Source organism: Falco rusticolus, chromosome 2 (assembly GCF_015220075.1).
Source record: "Falco rusticolus isolate bFalRus1 chromosome 2, bFalRus1.pri, whole genome shotgun sequence".
NCBI lineage: Eukaryota > Metazoa > Chordata > Aves > Falconiformes > Falconidae > Falco > Falco rusticolus.
This window is the reverse complement of record NC_051188.1, coordinates 14,090,367-14,115,270: the sequence shown is the minus strand read 5'-3', so window position 1 is coordinate 14,115,270 and position 24,904 is coordinate 14,090,367. Positions and strand designations below refer to the sequence as shown.

The 24,904-nt window shown below is 38.9% G+C and overlaps 1 protein-coding gene and 1 long non-coding RNA gene across 6 annotated transcripts in view; one reads left to right on the top strand and one right to left on the bottom strand.

Moving 5' to 3' along the window:
- Positions 1-24,904, bottom strand: part of CNTN5 (contactin 5) — a 678,576-nt gene that overhangs the window by 371,197 nt on the left and 282,475 nt on the right. The gene's annotated exons all lie outside the window — the stretch shown is intronic.
- LOC119143478 lies at positions 15,550-23,554 on the top strand. The gene is made up of 3 exons (XR_005102720.1): positions 15,550-15,620; positions 21,985-21,988; positions 23,544-23,554. It is a non-coding gene; the product is annotated as an uncharacterized LOC119143478 (long non-coding RNA).

Here is a 24,904-nt window from a genome sequence, read left to right as displayed (position 1 = left end):
AACACATTCATATCTAATTCAGCATACTGTGAATTTTGCATAAACTGGCACTATCTGATGTGCATGGAAGTCTGCAAAGACCAAGTTATTTCCCTTTTATTTTTCCTACCATTTCTGCGTTCTGTGTCAAGTGGCTGAAGTGGTGTTATTACTATTTTTCTATTTATTTTTGGCACCTTAAAATGGAGTTCACTGTCATGAAGATCAACAGCTTTGGCACCCCCTACAAAGTACTCACATTTCCCTAATAATGCCAAAAAGTTGTCAGAGTTCTGTCAGGAGAACTGGAAGGGCATCTCTTGATTTTTTCCTCATTGATTGTTTTTTTTATTTCTGAAATAGTTTCGTACAGTTTTTGAAATAATTTCTTGAAGTTTTTTTTCTGGGGAAAGAATATCCTCCTCAACTAAAAGTCATGAGCCTCTTCTGGTTTCCAGAGAGCAATGTCATTGATTGTGTTGACAGCACTTATTTCCATTGATCTGTCCCAGTTCTTTCCATGTCTATCAGAACTTGTCTTGCAAAAATTTGTCACTTTTCTTTAGCTTGTGAGTTCCAACTGGTTGTAGGTTGTGTTCAATGACAGAGAACTTTTTCTTTTTTATTTCTTTTCTCTATTTCCATTCATGAAGGCAGAGAATTTAGAATTTGGAAGCAATACAAACTACATGCAGCTTAAAATTTTCAGCATGGCATTTTCTTTGCTGTGTAAGATGCTTCACTTTGGCAAACTCACATGGTCTATAAAATACAAACTAAGAACAACATTTCAGAAAAATGCAATGAAATATAATGAAGGACACATGTAGTTTTTGCTGTTAATGTGCTGAAATTCTGCTAATGCATCAGGCAAAAGTCAGCCAGTTAAACACAAGCCTGGGGCTACTGGATGTTCTGGTGCATGCTGGACAAGTGCTGGCAAATCCTTTTCATTACCCAAAGAAGGCTCTATCAGGACAGTGTTTTCAGTCACCTGTTTGACAGGGAGTGAAGTATCAGGCCCATCATTGCACCTGCTTGGCTTTTTTGTGCTTCTGAAAGATATGTGGAATGATGCCTGCTTTTATTAAAAGTTTAGCTATTTTCTTCCAAGAGACAGAAACCCTTCGGCACAGTCCTGATTAGTGGTTATAAGGGAACCAAGGTAAAATTGCTGTAGGAATTGAATGTGCTTCTCACCCCTCCCTGATAATTACTTGGAATTATAAGTATTTTGCAATTCAATTTCTAACACCTACTGCCAAACAAGAATAGCAGGGTGGCACAAGAGTGACACTTATATCCAAAACTGAATGCTGTCTCAGGATGGCTTGTCACCTTCCTGCTCTTCACTAGAGGTTTCATGCAAAGCAGCAGAGGGAGAGAAGAAGCCAAGAGGACACATGGTTATGTAAATAAGCTCTTAAAAAAAGTCTGGTAATGCCTTTTGTAAAATATGATGTTATGCTTTCTATTTTTCTTATCCTGAACATTCCTTTAAATTCTAGTTATATTAGTTTATCCATCAAAATTAACAAGACCTATCAGTAAAACTTACTATTGTGACAAGTCGCACCATAAAAATATCCAAGAAACTAGAAAGTGAATATAATCCCTGACATATTCACTTATTTTATTTCTGATTCCCATGTTATGTTGGAATATTTATAAATTATTAAAAATAAAAAATGTGATGTAATTAAGTATGCTTATGTAGATTACTACTGAAAATGGAGAGGCAGGTATAGTCCATGCTTTGAACATTGTTTTTATGTGTGATTAGTGAGTGTATCACTTGCAGTCTTTCTATCTGCACTTATGGGACTCTTTGGCCACATAAGGTTACCTATTAAAGGACCAAAACTTTATATTAATTAAAGTAAAAAAATAAATAAATAAAATAAATAATTAATACAAATAATTAAATTAATTAATCTGATTTTAAATTAAACTGATTTTATAAATTGAACCAGACTTAAACAAGGACAAAAGGACATTAGAAATATGCTAATTTTCATAGCTAATTATACAGAAAAGCAGTCATGTGTTAGCTTGGCCTAATTCCAGTAAATTGAAAGAGAAAGTCTCTAATTGTAGATCCTTTATTTCAGCACTGAAAGTATATAAGAAAAGATAATTTTGCAGCTAAGGAAAATGCAAAGCTAAAATCACATGAGAGAGTTCAAACCAAATGGGTGGCATCATATCACTATTTAAAATTTTCTGTAAAGAAGACTTCATAATGCATCCAGTGGAAAAAAAAAATCTTTAATTTGAAAATATTACCACTAGTTTTACCACACCTGTGTTTACATCTTGTTAACATTTCAGAAAATTTCGATCATGGAATTATAATTACAAAGAATTTCAGTTTCTACTATACTCTTAGATGTGTAGATCTCTTCTGACAATCTATTCACTAAGGGGAGGCAGACATTAAGAAATCAAACCAGGCTACACTCATTCAAAGTGCTTGTACTGGTTCTGCAGACATAAAAAAAGAAAATTAATTAATACAAATATTATAGCTGCAAGTGGATGTTCTTAACTTGTTTGAGCTTACTTTCATAAGCTACATCTTGGAAAATGTTTCCTGAACCACAGAAAACTCTTGACCTTCAGAAAAGATGTAGTGCACTGATATTGTGAGGAATTAAACAATGATATAATTAATTCAGTTAATGAAATAATTTATTTCCTCATATTCTTTCCTCAAAAAAAAACTGGCGTGAGGAGGGAATTAGGTAAAAATATATACGTTTAGAAAAGATGAAAAAAGTGTTGATCTGCTTGAGGATAGGAAGGCTCTGCAGAGGGATCTGGACAGGCTGGATCGATGGGCTGAGGCCACTGTATGAGGTTCAACCAAGCTCAGTGCTGGGTCCTGCTCTTGGGCCACAACAGCCCCACCGAATGCTATGGGGGCGGGGGAAGAGCAGCTGGAAAGCTGCCTGGTGGGAAAGGACCTGGGGGTGCTGGCTGACAGAGGACTGAACATGAGCCAGCCGTGTGCCCAGGTGGCCAAGAAGGCCAAGAGCATCCTGGCTTGTATCAGAAACAGTGTGGCCAGCAGGACTAGGGAAGGGATTGTCCCCCTGTACTCTGCACTGGTGAGGTTTCATCTCAAATACTCTCTTCAGTTTGGGGCCCCTCACTGCAAGAAAGACATTGAAGTGCTGGAGTGTGTCCAGAGAAGGGCAACAGAGCTGGTGAAGGGTCTGGAGCACAAGTCTTGTGAGGAGCGGCTGAGGGAACAGGGGTTGCTTAGTCTGGAGAGGAGGACACTCAGGGGGGATCTTATTGCTCTCTACAGCTGCCTGAAAGGGGGCTGTAGGCAAGTGTGGATCAGTCTCTCCTCCCAGATAACAAGAGACAGGACAAGAAGAAATGGCCTCAAGTTACACCAGGAGAGGTTTACATTGGGTATAAGGAAAAACTTTTCACTGAAAGGGGTGCTGAAGCATTGGAACAGGCTGCCCAGGGAGGGGGTGGCATCATCATCTCTGGAGCTATTTAAAAAATACATGGATGTGGCGCTTAGTGAATAGTTTGGTGATGGACTTAGTTTGGTTGTGGGTTAACGGTTAGACTTGATGATCTCAGAGGTCTTTTCCAACCTAAGTGATTCTATGATCCATCCACTTTGCGTCAACAAAATTTAGTCTGATTTTTCTGTTATACTGGGGAGAGAGGGAAAGAATCTCAGCTTCCTCCTGATGGTTTGAGGACATAGCAAATGGGCCACAGTTTTAAGGGGGACCATCCAGGATTTTCAGTGTTTCAGAAGAGGCAAAGAATAAGGAAAACAAAACAACTCTATGATCTTAATTCAGTGAGACATTACACAGTAAAACTAAACTAAGGACCAGAGGAGGACCCATGTTAACTTTTCTCGTTTGTAAACCTGAGATTTGAATTAGCTGGTTTACTTTCATTGTTTTTTATTTTAATACACCAATTTTTACTCAGCTGCTCTTTTAAAATGTAAATCGTGTCACCATTGATGAGCAAGGTAAACAACTGAAGACAGATCATGGCATTCTGCCCCCAGATAACTTCTGTTTTCATAGCACAAGCAGATTAAATATTACAGGGTAGCTACAAATCCAAAAATAAACCTGCTGTGTCTCCCATTCCTATATACACTGCTGTAGCACATCTTACCCCCAGCTGTCCTTGTTCACCGGCCTCTACAGGCCAATTTTTGCCCTTGCCTATTTGCATATAATATACTAGAAAATTAATGCAATACAAATTTCCTCACTGTTTAGTATCTCTGCTTTTTTTCCTTTAACTATGAAAACATAAATTTTGGAGAAATCATTTTTCTCCCTTGTGAACACTTGATTTTTGTCATTCCCCATCACTTTTAAGAGTCTCTGGGATGAAATTCAATCCAAAAACACTTTTAAGAGTCTCTGGGATGAAATTCAATCCAAAAAGACAGAAAGAACTTAAAAAAAAAAAAAAAAAAAAAAAAGAAAAAAAAAGAAAAACAAACTGATTCACACCTCTTTTCTGTGGGTAGTTTTATCAAAGTGTCTCTCTCAGATGATCAAAGGCAGGACTGAAGATTCTCTCCAGTGCACCATTTCCTGCCATTGCTTCAGCCAGTTTCCCTTGGATTCTGCCAGCTAACAACAACTCCAGACAGCACTGGCAGCAATAGCTTCCAAGCTGACAAAATCAGTTTTAATTTTGAACAATATATCTAAAAACAATGATGCCTGTTTCACCATTGTCAGTCAAACAAAAGGAGATTATTTCATTGTTCAGACAATTATAAAGTGTAGTTCTTTTGACAATACAGTGGGAAATGCAAACACATTATTTCAGATATACAGTATAGTGTCACAATAATTACAGGTGCCTGATATGCCATTTTTTATAGCTTGGTTTATAAAGTAGTTTAAAATCAGGTGAGAATAAATAAAGAAAATCCACAGAACACTAGAGATTTTTAGCAGCAGGCTTTCTTTCCTACAGACGTCGCCATGTTCATTACATTCTGCTGCATGTCCCTTTTCCTCATGAAGATAAAATACCATGGTTCTTCCACTCTTGACCATCATTTACCCCTTCAGCTTTCCTAATGCAATAGCCATTAGGCCCAGGTTTCTGGCTAAGACAGATATCACTGTGTGGGGTTACGACAGTACCAGCTGGCTGGGTGCGAACAAGTTGGAAGACTAAAGACATGTACATATATTGTACCTACATATATGCAGGTACTTATATACATTCATTAAAACTTTACTGTCTTACACACTGACAAATTTAACTAGGCAAGACTTTTATCAAACCTAAACATTTCAGTTTAATGTCCAAAAATAATTTGTTCCATAGAGTTAAAAAAGAAAAAAATAATTGGTTTTTAGTTTTACTGTTCTTTTCTAAACAGTAAAGATAGTAAAGCTGTTGGATTTTTTTCAGAATTGGAAGGCCATTATGGAACATAAAGCTATTGATGTTATTTTTTGTGGGGTATACCAAGAATAGGTTTAAGACTTAAATCTCATTTTTAAAGTTAAGTCCATTACTTTTAATTTCTAAAAATTCAGTGATACAAAGAATTTCTGGAAATCATCTCATGGTCTTTTAAAAAAATAATTAACGTACCAAACAGCAGTATTGGGGTTTCTTTATTTATATTTAAGGCAATATATTCTACCTACTAATTTGAGGAAAAGATCCAGAATGGTAAATTTCTTTGTTTGTTTATTGAAGAACAGATAGTATTATGTGGAAGTAAACGTATTTCTTTTTTTCCATGTGTCAAGTTACTCATACAGTTTGCTTTTTTATGGGCAAACTTGTTTCATAGGTATGTAAACTTAAAATACTAGGAACATTAAGACAACTTTAGAGATAAATTATATATTTGAGCACTTAGCTGTGCATCACAGCTTTGGCATATGGAATTACAAAGTAAACAGTAGGTAAATCAGGAAGGCGTTAGTACGAAAATAGAACCATAAGAAGCAAAAAACCAAGAAATATGTCACTATAAAAGACAGCATTTACTTAAAACACAGTTACTTGACTTTGAACGTTATGTGCCTTTAATAATGTGTTCAACTGGGCAGTCATGATCTTCACTTAAGCAAATTGCTCTGTTTACCTGTTTAGCCCCTTTGAAAATGAGACAGAATAACTTAAAGAGATTATATCATTCACCTTTCCCCTTCTGGAGAAATTTTGATTACAAAAAAGAGCCCATAGAAAGTCACTGGACATCTTTATTACTCTCTGGATATACCCCATGACAGCTGTAAAGCTGTTACTGTTAAGATTCAAATGCTATTGTTGTTTTCCACCTTGTTTGCAAGGTAGAGAACTTTCTATGACATACATTGATATTGTTGATATTATTTTTCAATTTAAATAATAAATACAGATGTTCAAACACAGATTTTCTCTGAGCCCACAAATTTTTGTTGTTTGAGTTACTGGAAATATAGGTGGGCTATGAAAAGATCTGTTTAATACTAAATTAAGTGACAAGCAGATAGAGAAATTGAACTTACACAAAAAAAAGTCTTTTCTTCTTTCAAAAAAAACCCCTACATTTCTTCTTCAGCTGGTAAAAACTTGTTTGTGCAATTACGTATTTCTTCCCTTTAAAATAAACTGTTAGTTTACCTTGACAGCTTGCTGAGAGAAATGAATCCAACATAATTCAAGTTAAAGATCCCTACTTAAGAGCATCCACAAAACAGTATAAAGTAGTTCAAACTGACCAGTTTAGAAATCAATTTAATTAACTCACTGAAATGTATAAAGCAGTTCTAATAACTAGTGAAGTCAAGGACATGTATAGTGTAAATTTAATCGGTGACTATGTACTCATTTAACCACATCATGGTCAGGTTTTGTGATCAGTGTGATGATCACCAGTTTTGAATGCTAGCACTCAAACTCACACAATTAATGTTTAATGTTTTATGGTGTTTAGTCTTGCTAGAAGCTGAACTGAACTTGCTCTTCCTATCATAAAACATGACAAGACTGTAACCACTTAGTGAACTTCTAATTATTTATTTCTCTGTTAGCCTTTAGGTTTTAGAGATTCATCATTCTAAAGAGTAACAATAAAATTACCTGAGTTGTTATGAAGAAGGATTAAAATAAAAGGTTAAAATAAAGCAAATTATGACCTGAATAATTTCACTAAGTAATTCAAGTTAGTTTCAGTAAAAATCTTACAAAGACACTTGTGTGGTAAAGAAACAAAAATAATTTTTAAAAAAAATTACAGAGAGACTAAACACTTTACTGGGTGCCAGCTCCAAAACTACTTCTTTGTTGCACATCAAATAATTTACTTATTCATGAATTAACAGGCCTAATAATCTTGAAGAACATATCGTGCTGATTATCATTTTCATTAAGACACAATAGTGCCAAATTGCCATTAAAATATGTTTAAAAGTATGTGAGAGACAGAAACTAATTTTTTGTAACTATGTTAAGTACCACCCACACCACCATGTCTGAACAACATCTTTTAAGAATACCAAGGCCTGCCTTTGTATTGGGTCAAAACAAACTTGCTTAAAAATATTGCAGCTCAAAAAAAAAAAAAAAAAATTATTTTCCAGAGTATGTTATTCCTTAGGTGGGTTTCTAACTTTCCTACTTCTGTCCTACAAATCTTAAGATTTTCTCCATTTTATCATACTTGAACTTTATTTCTGCTCTCAATAGGGAGTATTACAGGTAAGCAATATGTCTTAATGGTTTTCTGGCTTCTCAGGCCAGTTATCCTCATTCTTAACCAGAAGCAAGCCTAATCTGGGTATCTCCTCTTCTCCATTATCTATAATAAGCTCTTTCTTAACACTTATTAAAACTGATACCTGGTGCTAACCTCAGCATCACAAGCTCCTACTTTGAAAAAAAATGCATAAACCATGTACCTTAACATGAACAGCTAAAGAGAAGCAAAAATAAATGAGACATTAAAATGAAATAATAATGTTGTCCTATCTTCTCTTCTTATTAGTACATTTTTTTGTTGTTGTTTTTTGTTTGGTTTTGTTTGGTTTGTTTAGGGTTGTGGGGGGGGGGGGGGTGTTGGGGGGGAGGGGTGTAATTGAGAGCAGCCACAGAGTGTTAGAGACAGATTTTGAAATCAGTACCACTGTTGTCTTGGATTTTTTCCCTCTGCTAATTCTTCAGTAATAAATTAATAGAACTGTAGAGAGATGAAAATGAAAACAAATCAGAAAAGCATAAGAAACTGAAGAGAATGTGAAAGGACTGTATTAAAAGAAAATAAAGCATGTTTAAATGTTATTTTTACCTACAGTTTATATGGACTTTTATTACTAAAAAGCGAAAGGAGAACAGTTGCAAACACAGCTTCTGGAAGGAACCGAAACCAAACATGCTGAATCTTGAGCTACTTTTTCCATCACTGCTGAGTCACAGACAGCAAGAGTTTTTCTAACTGCTGTACACACATAATGGCTGTGAATTGATACTTCTCCTGCACACCTTCCACTGCAGGGCTCCAAACACTTGCAAGAGCAGCTGGTAGGAGTTGAGCATACACCCTGGGAAACCTGATGCTGCCCCATTAAAATGCCTTTAGCAGAATTGCAGATGATTCTGTCTTTGGTTCACACAATCCAAGTGAAGGGTTGATTTTTAACTGTTGAAAATGTTGTCTCTGTGTGGGTCTACCTCAAATAGACATAATATTTTATTCTATATTATAAGGACAAGGAAAATTATTTATTTACTGCATAATGGTATCAATATTCCAGATTTTACAGTCCAGTTCTGAGAAAAAACCCTGAGCAAGCACCTATGTAAATGGACCCAACTAGCATAATTAGCATTGCAGAAGTGCACCAAGCAACATCTTACAGTATTACACTTTAACTTAACATCTCTAACACATCTTCACTCATTAAACACATTCTTTTGTCTTTGAAGAATTAAAAATAGCTGTATGGATTTTCTTCAAACTATACATACATTTCACAGATAACAAATTTGAGAAGCTACAGTGCAACATCAATTTATGGACAAGTTAAAGAATACAGAAAATTATGACATGAAATGAAATCTTGTTCAGCAGCCTTAAAGAGAGCACAGTGGCAATCTTCAGTCTAGTAGAAGATATAAGCATAGTTCCAGAACCTAAGCGTGTTCTTTAATCCTTAATTGATATATCCATCCATAAGAATTTCATTTTGCACTGAAATCAGGTTACCAGATAAGAATAATTTGCAAATGCTAAAATGCCTACTGCAACTAGAAAAGCTAGCTGTCTATTACCAGAACTAGCTATTTACTATTATCATAACTTGGTATAGATAATACATTGGAAAATACTCCTTGGAAAGCTGTCTTAAATGGAGAAGTTTTGAAATGGAAAGGGAAATTCCTTATTTTTGCTGTTACGACTGTGTTAAAGTATGCGACACAACTTATTAAAATATTAAGAATAAGATATACGACAAATATACACTGAGTTAAAAGCTGGCTGGACAGCCAAGCCCAAAGAGCAGTGGTGAATGGAGTTACATCCACCCAGCGGCTGGTCACAAGTGTTCTCCAGGGCTCAGTGCTGGGGCCAGTTATGTTAATTATCTTTATCAAAGATCTGGATGAAGGGATCAAGTCACCCTCAGTAAGTTTGCAGATGACACCAAGTTCCAGGGAGTGTTGATCTGCTTGAGGATAGGAAGGCTCTGCAGAGGGATCTGGACAGGCTGGATCGATGGGCTGAGGCCACTGTATGAGGTTCAACCAGGCTCAGTGCTGGGTCCTGCTCTTGGGCCACAACAGCCCCACCGAATGCTATGGGGGCGGGGGAAGAGCAGCTGGAAAGCTGCCTGGTGGGAAAGGACCTGGGGGTGCTGGCTGACAGAGGACTGAACATGAGCCAGCCGTGTGCCCAGGTGGCCAAGAAGGCCAAGAGCATCCTGGCTTGTATCAGAAACAGTGTGGCCAGCAGGACTAGGGAAGGGATTGTCCCCCTGTACTCTGCACTGGTGAGGTTTCATCTCAAATACTCTCTTCAGTTTGGGGCCCCTCACTGCAAGAAAGACATTGAAGTGCTGGAGTGTGTCCAGAGAAGGGCAACAGAGCTGGTGAAGGGTCTGGAGCACAAGTCTTGTGAGGAGCGGCTGAGGGAACAGGGGTTGCTTAGTCTGGAGAGGAGGACACTCAGGGGGGATCTTATTGCTCTCTACAGCTGCCTGAAAGGGGGCTGTAGGCAAGTGTGGATCAGTCTCTCCTCCCAGATAACAAGAGACAGGACAAGAGGAAATGGCCTCAAGTTACACCAGGAGAGGTTTACATTGGGTATAAGGAAAAACTTTTCACTGAAAGGGTGCTGAAGCATTGGAACAGGCTGCCCAGGGAGGGGGTGGCATCATCATCTCTGGAGCTATTTAAAAATCTATGTATATAAGGTGCTTAACTACATGGTTAGGTGGTGGAATTGACAATCCTGTGTTAATGGTTGGATTTGATGATCTCAGTAGTCTTTTCCAACCTAAATGATTCTGTGATTCTATGATTATATTAGTACCTCCAACATGTAATAGGCCCCTGCCATTAGCTGATATTTGATCTGTGAGTAAACAATAGAGGAGGTGGGTAACCAGACCAGTTAACATCTCAGTCTGAGAAGAATAAGCTGTCATATTAGGGTTTTCTGGAGGAATTTAATTGCCTTCATTCTGCTCACTATTGAGAGAACTAAACAGCCATCTTTTATAACTTTACAGAAATATAATAGGTGTTCAAGGAAGTAGGAACAGATGGATTAACTTTTCATGTACTAATATTTGTCTGCAGAAAGATGCAAGAAGACTAGGGGAAATTTCTTCTCCCTCCCTAAGGAAGTGTTAAAAATGTATCAGCACTTTATAAGAGATAGTCCTTTCATTTTCATAATTAATTTGAATACTGTATCCTAAACAAGCAAAGTTACAGGCATAAAAGTGCCATTCAGAATAATGGTAAGAAAAAAAAGTGTAAAAAGTTCATAGTGCATTTTAATGGACTGTTTTGATCAATCAATCAAGATTTAATCAATATTTTCACCATTGTCAAGAGATTTGAATTGCAGAATTCAAATACAGGAATCTTCTGGTATCTTAAAATGGAAAGACTCCAACTTTTCAAAGTAAATATATTAAAAGGGTTAAAAAATATTTTTCATGAAATAAGTGCACATATAAAGCTCTAGGAAAAATGAATGCACAGGACAACATTCTGCAGACAGGAGAATAAGCCTCCTTACAGATAGCCTTTAAAGTGAAAGAGCTTTCACTTTATAACAGGATATGCCCTAACCAGCACTTCTTCTATGGAGTGGATTATGTTGTCAAAGAAGAAAACAAATTTAGAGACTTAGAAAGATTTGAAAGCCAAACCAAATCATGGAGTAGTCAGTTTTGATATAGAATAGATCTTTACATATAAAGATAATTTAACTATCAGTAGATTCTTTGAATATTACAAATAAAAGACAAATGATGAAAACAGAGTATGTGCATTATGGGATTTCTAAAACAAAACCCTAGATTCGCTTCCAGGGCGCTGTAGTGTTTTCATTACAAAGTGAATAGGTAAAGAGTTTATTTGAATGACAGTGCAAATAGGATGTTTCTAATAGAGCTATTTTTGAGCCAGTAAGGACTTGAGCAATACACCAATGAAATTGCTATCAGCAATAAGAAACACTCAGACTATGATGGTGGAAGAAGAAGAGCTGCAATACCTGGAGGAGTACAACCTCCAACCTCAGAAAGCGTATTGCCAGAACTACCTTTTTACAATGGAATGTAAGGGATTTATATAGACATTTGTGAAACAATTTTTTTAATGCATACAGCTGACATGGATATATTACTGACAACTAGCAAAGCAACAGGCTGATACTAAAGGTTTGTAAATCTATCTAAAAAATAAAATTAAAAAATAAACAAGCTAAATGTTTTTTATAAAAACTTGTACAGAACAAACATCCAAAAACCACTGGAGTTTAAAGTAAGGGACATTGAATAGTTTGCTACAGTTAAGAGTCACCAGGAGCAAAAATTAATAATTTTATATTTAGGTCAATAGTTTTTTTCATATTGCTTTTGCTTAAAGAAAATTACTTCTCAGTCACTGAAAGTCTGAAAAAACTTTAAACAATTAAAACATTTCAGAAGATTGATGTTGAAGGTTATTGAAACAGTAATACAACTGTTTGAGACTTAATTAATCTTCTGTCAATTAATGTATCATTACATTTTACTACATTCACAATAAAGTACCTACATGTCTAACATTTAAGAATCACCAGTTGTGTGGTCTGTATCGTTAGGATGCCAATTGACAAGATGAAAAAAGTCTCTAAAAAATGTCATCATGTATTTTTCCCATTCCTAAATATTGTAAAACAGAACCATGTTTCCTGGAAGGGCAAGATGAGATAGTGGAAGCAACAGAACAGATTATGAACAAGAGTTTCTGATATGAATATACATGTTTGAAAATAGCCAGACTTTTCTCATTTATTAGTTCATTCTTTTTTCTTGTCAACAACACATGCTCAATTCTCCAATATATGTGAGCTACACATGCTTTGCAAGGGCCATGGGTTTTATGATCAATATTACTTGAGGTGTGGAAAATCCCAGAGAGAGTGCTAAATAGTTATTTTGTTTTTGCTGAGAGTTAAACAAAAAGAAACAGAAATACTTTTTCCATATTACTAATACAAATACTCCTTGCCAACAAATGTCAGTAACAAAGGTTAAGAATGCGAGCTGCCAAAGGAGAGCTTGACAGTGCAGAACTTCTTTTTGGAATGGCTGTCAGCTAAAAAGATCAGTTGAACAGAAAACTAAAGATAGCCTTTTGGATTTATTTGCAAAGTAATAATAATTAAATAAAAGTTTGGAATAAATTGAAATATTTTGCTGCTGCATTCTAAATCAGATTTTGCTTTTAATTGAAGTGGTTGCTAAAATTATATTAACTTTTTGATACAAATCTAATTATAGGAAGACATTTAATTTATGTTCCTTCACACTGTTTTTATGTTGCACAAAAGTTATATTGTTCCCTGAGAAAGAAGTGAATTTAAAATTTCAGCTAGACTGATGTCAAACACATTTCAGGCAATAAAATGAATTGTCTGAATCATAAGTTTTATGTCATTCAGGATTGTTTCAACTATAAGCAGAGGCAATGCTTCACAGCCCTGGAAACATGAAATTTAAGTGCTGTAGCCATACAAGCACTTGGGATCACAGAAAGCTGTAGGGTCCAACTGACAAGTTTTTCAAGTCAGAACAATGAGCGAGATGCGTGGTAGTGTAACAAAAGATCGACCAATGTCTACAGAAATCCTGTATTCTGGTTCAAAAAAAGACAGGGAACTACTGGAGAGGGGCCAGCAGAAGGCTATAGAGATGATGAGAGGACTGGAGCATCTCCCTTTTGAGGAAAGGCTGAAAGAGCTGGGGCTGTTCAGCCTGGAGAAGATAAGACTGAAAGGGGATCTTATTCATGTCTAGAAATACCTTAAGAGCAAGTGTTAGGGACGATGGGGCCAGGCTCTGTGCCCCCCAGTGGTGCCCAGTGACAGGACAAGGGGCAATGGGCACAAACTGCAACACAGGAGGTTCCACCTGAATATGAGGAAAGAGTATTTACTTTGAGAGTGACAGAGTCCTGGAACAGGCTGCCCAGAGACGCTGAGCAGTCTCCTTCTCTGAAGCCATTCGGAACCTGCCTGGATGTAATTCTGTGCAACCTGTTCTAGGTGACCCTGCTTTAGCAGGGGGTTGGACTAGATGATCTCCAGAGGTCCCTTCCAACCCTGACCATTCTGTGATTTGGTGATTATATGAATGTGGAGTGGCAATTTTTCAAACATAGCATTGCAAGGTACATGACATGCACTAAATGGATTATAATCCATGGTTAGGGTTTGCATGTGTGTTTATCAAAGGAACAGCATGATTACCTAATTTGTAATGCACAATAAAAGATGCCATTTAATAAGAGAACAGAGGATATATGCCTATAAGGATTATAGGATTTAAAGAGTATAAAGATGAATCCTAATTTGAGACCATGGACTCAAACTGCTACAAGGTGAGATCCCACTGTATGTTACATATGAAGTTAGTAGAGAATTCAATTTGCTACTGTATTCTATTACCCTTAATAAAAGGAGCTGTGGAGTCAGCCTCTGAGCCTAAAAAAGTCTGAGTGAATTCAGCCTTTGAAGGAAGTGGAATTTGAAAGGCTCTGGATGAATTAGGGGCAGGCAAGTTCTGCATAGCTGTGTCTCTATGTGCCAGTGCTAGGCACTGAAGGTAGCAGTCCCAGCTGGAGTTCAACTGCACACTTGTCCTTCTGCATATTTGTTACCAGCATTACTTGAATTTGTGAATAGCCAGTCTCTATATAATTAACTTCAGTGTCTCTATAATAAAAAAGTAATCAGCTGTTGTCTCTGGAACTTTTAAGTCCCTAAATAAGACCTCATATTGATACTTATTTATTTACTTATTTTTATGTCTTGTGGGTTTTTTATAAGGTAGACACAAACATATTTGGGGAAGGTTTGTGACATTGGCTCAGATTTTACAGGGGTTCTGCTCCATACAGACCTTAAAAATCTTGTGAAGCACTTTGTATGCCTTGGGGAAAGGCTGAACTGATACATAATTACAATCTTTACCCTTTTCTTTTTCTTTTTTCTTGCCAAGGATGGTGTATCAGATCTTCAAATTGAAGATACATATTTCTGATACATAGCAGAGTTACACTTGCACTTTTTAGAAGACATCTACAGAGTGATTGTGATAGAAGAAAAAGCAGCTGTGCAGAATAAATAAAAAGTATATTACTGCTCTTCAAGACACTTTATTTTTTTTCACTTGGAAACTCTCTGATGGGTCTGCTGCACATAACATCCCTTTGGGTAGGCATTCAGGTTGAACTTTGACACTGGGAGGAATAAATGGTGAAAATATCGAAAGACAACACTGAAAGTTTAGTATTGCTTTTAGAGTACTTAATTTAATTTGAAGCGATACCTTGGTCATTATTTAACTCTTATGACCAATGGGACAGACTGCAAATAAATGGTTTTGTTTTGGGGTTTTTTTCCTTTATTTTGTCTTATAGATGGTCTTGGAGTTCCAGTACAATCTCCTGAATTCTCAGTTTAATATGTGGCTAATAATATTGTCTAAAACCTAGCTAATGCTTTTTTAATTCTCCACCTATTTTCTAGAACTCTAGATGGCTGAACTTGAAAACCAGGTAGCTCTGCCTTTCCATATATATTCATCAGATCCTTTGCTCTCTTTAACTTTTTGAAAAAATATAAAGATGCATTGACTTTAGAGCAAGGTGTGTTCTAGAACTACATGTCCTACTTTAATGGAGTGAAAACCATGAACTAACACATTTCTAGGTGTACATATTTTCCATTTCATGTTTAAAAAAGAGGAGATTCCAAATTATGAAGAATCCAGGAAAAAAGCTGTTGCTTTTAACATTTCTTATATATACAGAAAGTTCACACAAAGGTATTGTCCTGATTTCGGCTTGGATAAAATTAATTTTCTTCTTAATAGCTGGTGCGGTGCTGTGTTTTGGATTTGGTGCTAGAACAATGTTGATAGCACACTGATGGTTTCAGTTATCGCTGGGTAAGGTTTATACTTAGTCAAGGACTTTTCAGTTTCTCAGCCCTGCCAGCAAGAGGGCTGGAGGGGCACGGAAAACTGGGAGGGGGCACAGCCAGGAAAGGTGATCTGAACTGGCCAAAGGAGTATTTCACACCATGGGATGTCATGCTGAGTATGTAATCTGGAGGGAAGATGGAAGGATCAGATGTCTGGAGTTATGCCATTTGTCTTCCCAAGCAACCAGTACACATGATGGAGCCCTGCTTTCCTGGGGATGGCTGAACACCTGCCTGCCCATGGGAGGTGGTGAATTAATTCCTTCGTTCACTTTGCTTGTGTGTGCAGCTTTTACTTTACCTATTAACCTATTAAACTGTCTTCTTCTCAACCCATGAGTTTTCTCACTTTTATCCTTCCAATTCTTTCCTTCATTCCATTGGGGGCGGGGGGGAGGGGGGTGGCGCAGAGGGGAGTGAGCAGCTGTGTGGTGTTTAGTTGCCAGCTGGGCATGACAGGAATAATGAAAAAATAAAGAACCTGGTAAGTCAAAAGTAAACATATAAAAGACTTAAATGTCATAGAGTCTGATTTCAAGGTCTTTTGTGTAATGCAACTTTCAAAGCTTAAAAAAATGGTGCTTTCAAAGCAAAAACTTACCTTTCTATAAAGATTTCTATGGTGCTTTATAAAGGACATAGGGAAAAGTCATAATGCATTAATGAAGAAACTAATAATTTTCAAAGAAATTATTATTTTTGTCTTGATATTTTAAACTTTGATTTACTTCTCTCATGGGTGTCTGTACAGTTTCCCAATAACTTCGTATTTGCACTGTGATTCAGTGATAGACACGGGCAAATGCCCACACTGGTAGTAGCATAATACTACACCAAGAACTTCATAACGAGGTTTGATCTGGAGTAAATACCCCTAGGTCAAAGCAGCAATCCAGTCAGAACTCTGTGGTGGTGCTGATAACTCTTTTTGCTTTACTACTATTTTAGGGCTTGTATGAGAGTGTCTAGCTGTAAACATATGTTTAAATTGCTATAATAATTTCTAACACTTTGAAGAATTACCTTCTTTGACCTGTTCCTCTTAGGTTACACTAGTCATTTTTTTTTTCTGTAAGGTTCTTTTTTTCTACCTTTCCATTTTTCCGCATGGATCAGAGAAGTATGAAGATCTTTATCAGGTATTCAAAATACTCCCCTCTCTCTAGGGTATAAGACTTTCACAGATACAATTGATCCATTTCTAAACTGAGGGCCAGCATTGTATTAACTTTCCTCCAAGTGTATGAAATCACATTTTTTACTTGTAATTCGCTGTCCAAAATGAGACTTCCCAATGAAATTGCTTAGATCAGACAGAAGCAAAAAAGTAGATGTGACAGACTTCCTCCTGTAGTTTTTGGTTCCCTCTACAATTTACAGTTATCAATTCCCAGCTGTCTTTCTGGAGTAGCTCAGAGAAGGCTGGAGGTGAGCTGGGGCAGAAGGACAGAGGTGAGTGCTAATGTCAGGTGGTGCAGAGCCACCCTCCTTTTCTGAAGGATAGCTAGTGGGTAACACTGAAAGCTGTTACAGCAAAAAGGCATGGTAACAGCTAACTCAAGGAAATCCCAGTGAGCAGAAAATAATAAGGATTCCTCACGCTTCTTTTTTTCAGGCTTTTTCACAGTAAAATCCAAAAGCAACACATGGAGTGATCCAGTTCTGTTCATTGATTTTCCCTGAAACTGTCCATTGGCACAGATTTGAAATCTCCATATCTAAGCCTTGCAGTAAAGATCAGACCTGGTCTTTATTATTTACCCATCAGACTGTGGTAGGAAGCAAATCACTGAGTACTCTAGAATTTTTTTGTGTTTTATAAGTAGTAACATTGTAAGTCTGCTTTAAAAACAAACTGTACTTGTCTCAGCAAAGGGCTCTGGAGATGCTATGAGGAATGCTTTCACTCTCATCACTGAGACATGGAAAGTCATTTGGAAAGTTCTGTAACTGACTCATATGGCTTATTGCCTACAGCATCTGCAAAAGCATTGATAAGAACAATGCCTAAATTAAACTGGCACTGCTTTATTTGAGAGTTTTTTTCTGAGTTGCACATGGTTAACAACCAGCCTTACAAAGCAGGAGCATAAATGCCTTTCTTCTACATGGCAGAGGATGGAGAACTGTAGTAGCATAGGGATGTGGCAATGCGGAAGATCACGTGTTGTGACAGAAACGTGGGAACTAAGTAGAAAACCACCCACGAAGGGGCTGGCTCTGCTACTAGTATGTAAGTGCCTGTGTCTTTCAATAAACTGCCATTTTGCCTTCCTCTCCATGAGAGTCTGAGAGCTGATGGTCCCTCAGGTGCTGCGCTGAGGTTTGGGCACGTCATAAGCTACTACAAGTGGTGACCCCGACGTGATCCTGGGAGGCAGCATGCTGGACGACGCTGGACCTCTGGAGGGGCGATGAAGCCAGAAAAAGATGTTGATGTTGATTCCGTGGTACAGGTATTGAAAAAATGGGTGAAGGAGGCAGGGGAAAAATGCCTGCGAAAAGATATAAAGGAAATCATCCTATGGATGAAGGGCAGTGGGCTGATTGTTAACCCGCAAGATATTATGTGTTGTGAACTGTGGGAAAAATTTGAACAAGAAATTTGGGAATCTGAGAAAACGGGCACGACAGCGTGGGTTTCAACCTGGGGTAAGATATATCATGCTATGAACAAAAAACATGAAGGGGCTCAAATATGGGCTGCGGTGGGAGCATCTATGTTTGGTACTGAGCATCCTTGGCTCCCCGGAATAAATCGGAAAACGCAGGTGGGCACTTTAATAGCAGGGGACTCTAAACCTCCTGTCCTCCTCCTAGTCCACAGGGTAATCTACTGGACAGCCCACCGTCAGAAAGAAAGGCGGAATGCTATCCGGTAGATAAGAAGAATGCACAGCGGGAACAAAAGAGCTTATACCCGACAGATGACTTGGCAAATTTAATGCGGAGACTAAAAGTTGAGGAACAAGAACAGCAGGAAAGGGATAAGGCAAAAGAAAGTAGTGTGTGGGATAGAGAATGTAAAGGACGGTTGGCAGAGTTAGAAAAGGAGCAAGGACAGAAGGAAAAGGATTGGAAATCAGTAAAATGGTTACAGGAGGCTATTAGGCAGGGCGAAGACAGATTGCACAGAATAGACAAAGCAGGGGATAACATCCAAACGTGGCGCCGGCGAGAACAGCCACCGAGTTATTTGGACGTGGCAACCCCCCCTTCATCTAGTTCAAATGAAGAGGAGGACTCAAAAAACTGTGATAACACAACCAGCAATGAACTACCTGACGTAGACTGGTTGCCTAGACACATCAGCCCAAGGGGGGGAGCGTGATCAAGGACACACTCAGCACTGCTAGATAAGGAAGACAAGGGTACAGTCTGTCCAGCTAACAAAGGGAGGACTTTAACTGACATAAAAGAGGAGGAGGGAGAAGGAACAGTTGAGCCGCAAAAGGAAACTGCAGTAGATTCAGCTATCATAACAGCCCTTATGAAACAAATGCAAGCAACAGTTCAGCAAATACAGGATGTAGTGCAGCAGCACAGAAGGGTAGTTCCCTTGTCATAGCTCCCCGTGGAACAAAGCACAGAAAACACAAATACCAATAAAGATAGAAAGGAACCAGCAGGAACAGATTGGTCCTTAATAGCAAAGAAGTGTAAATTGGAGGGTATTCGTTTGGCTCCCCTCACAGCTTTCCCAGTTATAGTAAATCAACAGGAGGACAATGAATGGGTGCCGCTAGATCACAAAATAGTTACTTCACTGTTTAAATCAGTTCAAAATAATGGGCTTTCACATCCTGAGACCCAATTACTAATTGATATGGCATTGGCAACACCAGTAATTCCGGAAGACATAACGACCTTGGCTAAGGGGTATTGTCACCTTCAGTATTAACGTTGTTCTTGGAACATTGGGCTGCACTTATTAGACAGAAACTTCAGGAAGAAGAAGCGGATCATCATCATTAATTATATGGAGCAACGTTTGACCAATTGATGGGCACAGGAGCCTTTGTGACACAGCAGGCACAAGCACGCTTGCGTGGCAGAATACTGCGAGCAACGACACAGGCTGTGAAATCTGCATTTGTTGCAACTCTGTCATTGTCGACACCGTTACCTCGTTTATTACGTACAGTTGCACTTCAGGAGAAAACAGGTCCATCAGGAACACCAACCCCACTGGTGCAAGTCGTAACCGTACAGACGTGTCATCACTGTGGACAACCTGGTCACATTAAACGTATGTGTCCGAACCTCCAAACGACAAATGTGTGTTGGCGCTGTGGTAAACCGGGTCACGTTGCCCATGGTTGCCAATCAACTATGCCATTGGGAAATGCCCAGCGAGCTTCCTTTCACCGGGGCAGGGGAGCTCATCGTCCAGTGCCCCATCCACGATCAGTATGTCCCCAGTGGGTCAAGCAACCGACAGTTATGTTACAGGAACAGTACAGAGGAATGCAAGCAGAACAGACTGCAACAAAGGACTAGGACATGCAGGATCCATCTCTGCAACTGACAGAGGACTAGCTGCACTTCTAACCATTCCGTTGTTTCAACGCCCCCTACTGACAGTGTATGCAACACGAGAAGCAGGAAGTAGGACAACGACAATAAGTTATGATGCACTGCTAGATACAGGAGCGGACGTCACAATAATTACAGCACAGATTTGGCCTACAGAATGGCCACAACAACTAGGCCCAGCAATATATGGAATAGGAGGGGAGCGGCAAGCGACAGTTTCAATGGACTTTATCATCCTTAGAGTGTATGACGTTATGGTTCACCCATAGAAGCCTCAGTGAAACCAGTCACCCTGGCAGAGGGTACACCTCTTTTAGGAAGAGACTTTTGTGCCCAGGTCAATTTGAAGATAACAAATTTATAATGGGAGCCACTGTCAATTTGCAGCGAATGACGCCTATTAAAATGAAATGGCTGACAAATGAACCAGTGTGGGTTGACCAGTGACCCTTGACACAAGAAAAATTACAAGCAACCAATGAACTAGTACAAAGAGAATTATCAGCCGGACATATAATACCTTCAACAAGCCCTTGGAACACACCGATATTTGTCATACAAAAGAAAGCGGCAGGACAGTGGCGATTGCTGCATGATTTAAGAGCAGTGAATGAACAATTACAGGATATGGGTCCACTGCAACCAGGACTGCCAAAGGTTAGTGTGATACCAAAGGACTGGGCAATCATCAGTATAGACATAAAGGACTGGTTTTTCTCTATACGATCGCACCCTGAGGATTCAACGTGATTTGCTTTCACTGTCCCATTGACAAACAACGTCGCACCCGCAGAACGGTATCAATGGACAGTATTGCCTCAGGGAATGAAAAATTCACCGACACTCTGTCAACTGTATGTAGATAGTGCTATAAAAGAGACCAGAAAAAAGTTTGGGCTTACAACGTTGCTGATACACTATATGGATGACATCTTGATAGCAACACAGCAACAAGATATCGTCTTAGTGAAAGCGCTGTATCTCTGGAATCAATTTGATAGGCATGGCACAGATTGTACACCTATGAGAAAACACTATAATTTTCCCATGACTGATGTAAAAGCAAAAGTGTTAGTACGTTTTCTGGGAACAGATACATGGTTACCTGGGTGGTCACTTGTAGTTTTTGGTCGAGGATACGCAGCTGTATCTCATCCTGATGAACCAGAGGTTAGGTGGGTCCCCGCGAAATGTATCAAACCTGACCTTAATCGCGATAATAACACATGACTTTAGATTCTCTTACAGGGAAAAGGAGGGATCCAAAGTTTTTTTAGCACTGCTACTGGTTTTGGTGTCCTTGGTCAACGGTGACCGCCCGTACAACTGGACACTGATAAAACTTCAAGAATCGCAAATACTACAATCTATAGTGACTCTGGGTGCTCCCTCCTTCAATGTCACGGTCTGTCAGCTGATGGGCCCAGATCTACTGGACGGTTGGAGAGCCCCGAATTGTGCTAGTAACAGTAGCAGATGGGACACTGGGGGTAGGAATACATATTGGTGCCTAAGTTCAAATCCCGGTAGAAGTTATTGCAATTTCCCTGGTTATTTTTATTGTGCCTGCTGGGGCTGCGAAACTATTGCCACAGCGTGGACCCCGAGTCAACCTGATAGATTTCTTATGGTAACATGGCATCCCTTTGGCTGTAAGACCCCTTTTAAAACTGATGGTAGGACGGTATGGCACCGTGGGAATTGTAGGTACCTCTGGATAAACGTCACTAACCCGTCCAATCCAGCTTGGTTTATTGGCAAAACTTGGGGAGTAATGCTTTGGACATCAGGTACTGATAGGGGCACCCTTATTAAAATCAGGTACACCCCTCAACCTCAACCCCTAGGCCCCAGCGTAGTAATCTCAGCACTTCTACCCCCACAGACCTGCGCCCCTGACACAACTCCCGAAGCGACTAAAGGTACAATTCGTGTCCCTCAAAGGACTCATACCGAAAGCCCTGACCCTTATCCCCTTTGGTCCATGATGCAGACGATATATTTGACCTTGAATGAATCTAATCCAAACCTCACTAACCCCTATTGGCTCTGCTATGACATCAAACCCCCGTTTTATGAAGGTGTTGCTTGGAATGGCACCTATAATTTATCTACGGAGGATAACCCCGGTTCATGTATGTGGGAGAAGTCTAATATCGACCTCACGATGTCAGCAATCAGGGGGGAGGGAACCTGTCTGGGCTGGGTGAAAAGGAGCTGGGTCTCGTTGTGTGCTTATGACATGTCTCAACAGTCCTTTAGTGGAAACGTCAAATGGGTTATTCCCGGAGAAGGAAGGTGGTGGATTTGTTCCAGGAAGGGCCTCGTACCGTGTGTATCACTTGAACCTTTTAATAACATCACTGATTTTTGTATCCAAGTCTTAGTTATGCCAAGGATTCTGTATCATCCCTCGGAGGACATATATGCACACTGGGAAAAACAACCATCACCTGTCCGGGTCAAGAGGGAGCCGATAACGGCCATAACGACTGCAACCCTCATGGCACTTGGAATCACCGGAACAGTGACTGGTGTCACCTCCCTAGTTCAACAACAGAACGGCTGGACCTCCTTGCGCGCAGCAGTTGATGAGGATTTAGAAAGACTTGAACGAGCTATCTCGGCCCTAGAGAAATCCCTATCCTTGTTTTCAGAGGTGGTCCTACAGAATAGGCGGGGCCTAGACCTTCTTTTCTTACAATAAGGAGGCCTCTGTGCAGCCCTGCAGGAAGAGTGCTGTTTTTATGTGGACCACATGGCCATAGTTAGAGATTCACTAGCGAAATTGCGTGAGGGTTTGCTACAGCGTAAACAAGAACATGAGGCACAGCAAGCATGTATGAATCCTGGTTTAACCAATCACCCTGGCTAACCACTTTATTATCTAGTCTTGCTGGTCCTCTTCTTATTCTGATGTTGCTTTTAACTTTCGGATCTTGCATTTTTAATAGACTAGTAGCATTTATTAAGTCTCGTTTAGACACAGTAGAGGGATAGTATGTTTTGTTGGCTCACGTGACTGACCATCATCACCAATGCACTTAATGTTGTATCTTTGTTAGCATGGAAGGGGGGAATTGTAGTAGCATAGGGATGTGGCAATGCGGAAGATCACGTGTTGTGACAGAAACGTGGGAACTAAGTAGAAAACCACCCACGAAGGGGCTGGCTCTGCTACTAGTATGTAAGTCCCTGCGTCTTTCAGTAAACTGCCATTTTGCCTTCCTCTCCATGAGAGTCTGAGAGCTGATGGTCCCTCAGGTGCTGCGCTGGGGTTTGGGCACGTCATAAGCTACTACAGAGAACAACATTCCTTCTGACTGGCATCAGTCCAAGTATTATTAATCCCTTCCAGAGAATAATTTTATGCTTGTGATAGGTTCAATGCACAAAACATATCTTGCAGTTTATGATTTTGGGAGGGAGAGGGGTAATGGGATAGATTTGGTCAAACAACAGCTATAGAAACTTATATTTGCTTTCCCTCCTGCTGGAGCCATGAATGTCTTTTTAAGCATGTACCAATGAAACACACACACACCAATTTTTATTGATATCCAGTTCCCAAATTTTGTCACTTTATCTTGTACGTGGAAAATAAAATCTTAGATAGTACTACACTGCCAATATTAACACTACCTTTTTTTTGTCTCTTAAGAGGAATTGAAGGTATAATCATACAAGATGCTTGATATTTCCTCCTGAGCCAGTACTGAACAATCTATCAAACATGAAACTTGTTACCACAGGAAGTCACTAAAACCAACATTTTGCGGTCAAAACTGAAAATGTAGTTTTTACAGGCACATACACGCAGAAGCACACACACATTAGTCTGAGCTGGGTGATGTTTTTAAGCTAGAGACCATAAAACCCACAAACTTTCCACCTCTTAATATGCTGTTTATATAGTTACTGAAGTAGTTTTACTGACACATTTGCAGTTTCTCTTTTCCTGACTGCTCCATTTCTTTATCCATGTTTGGTGGGAATTTTTGAAATGGCCTTAAGAAGTCAGACACGTCTGGCATCAACACTTCATAGGCACAAGCGGTTAACATTTGAGATTGCTCTGTCAATCATATAGATACAAAACTGTGGACAGAAAAAAATAAATTATCTTTTTCAAAAGCTACTATATTGTGATAACAGTAAAAGTTGCCTAAGGCGTAATTTTAAATGTTAGACTTCCCCATCAAGAACCTATGAAAGTTTTGATTCTCAGCTGTTTATAGTCTTGCATATCTAGAGTTTCTATGCCTTGCAGATCTCCAAAACCTTGAATTTAGCATAGACAAGTACATAAAACATACACGCCAAAAAATACGCCACCTTTTTCAAGGTCTTTTTACTCATCACCAGGAAGAAACAATGCTATTTTTGAGTGATACAGCTGTGTGAAACAGCTCTCTAATACTTCTGCACATCCATAAACTTCTGTTTCAAGCACTAAACTATTGGCCTTATCTGAAACCTAGTGTTTCTCTAAGTGAATTCATGGTATTACATCCTAGGACTCAAGATATGAAGAATGTTAGTTTATGTTGAAGTAATTTCTTCTTTCAGTTAAAACAAAAGGGTAAACAGTTCAAAGTATACCCCATCATGTCTAGACGCTTTATGAAAATGGCTATGATTAAGGGCTAAAAATACTTAATCTTC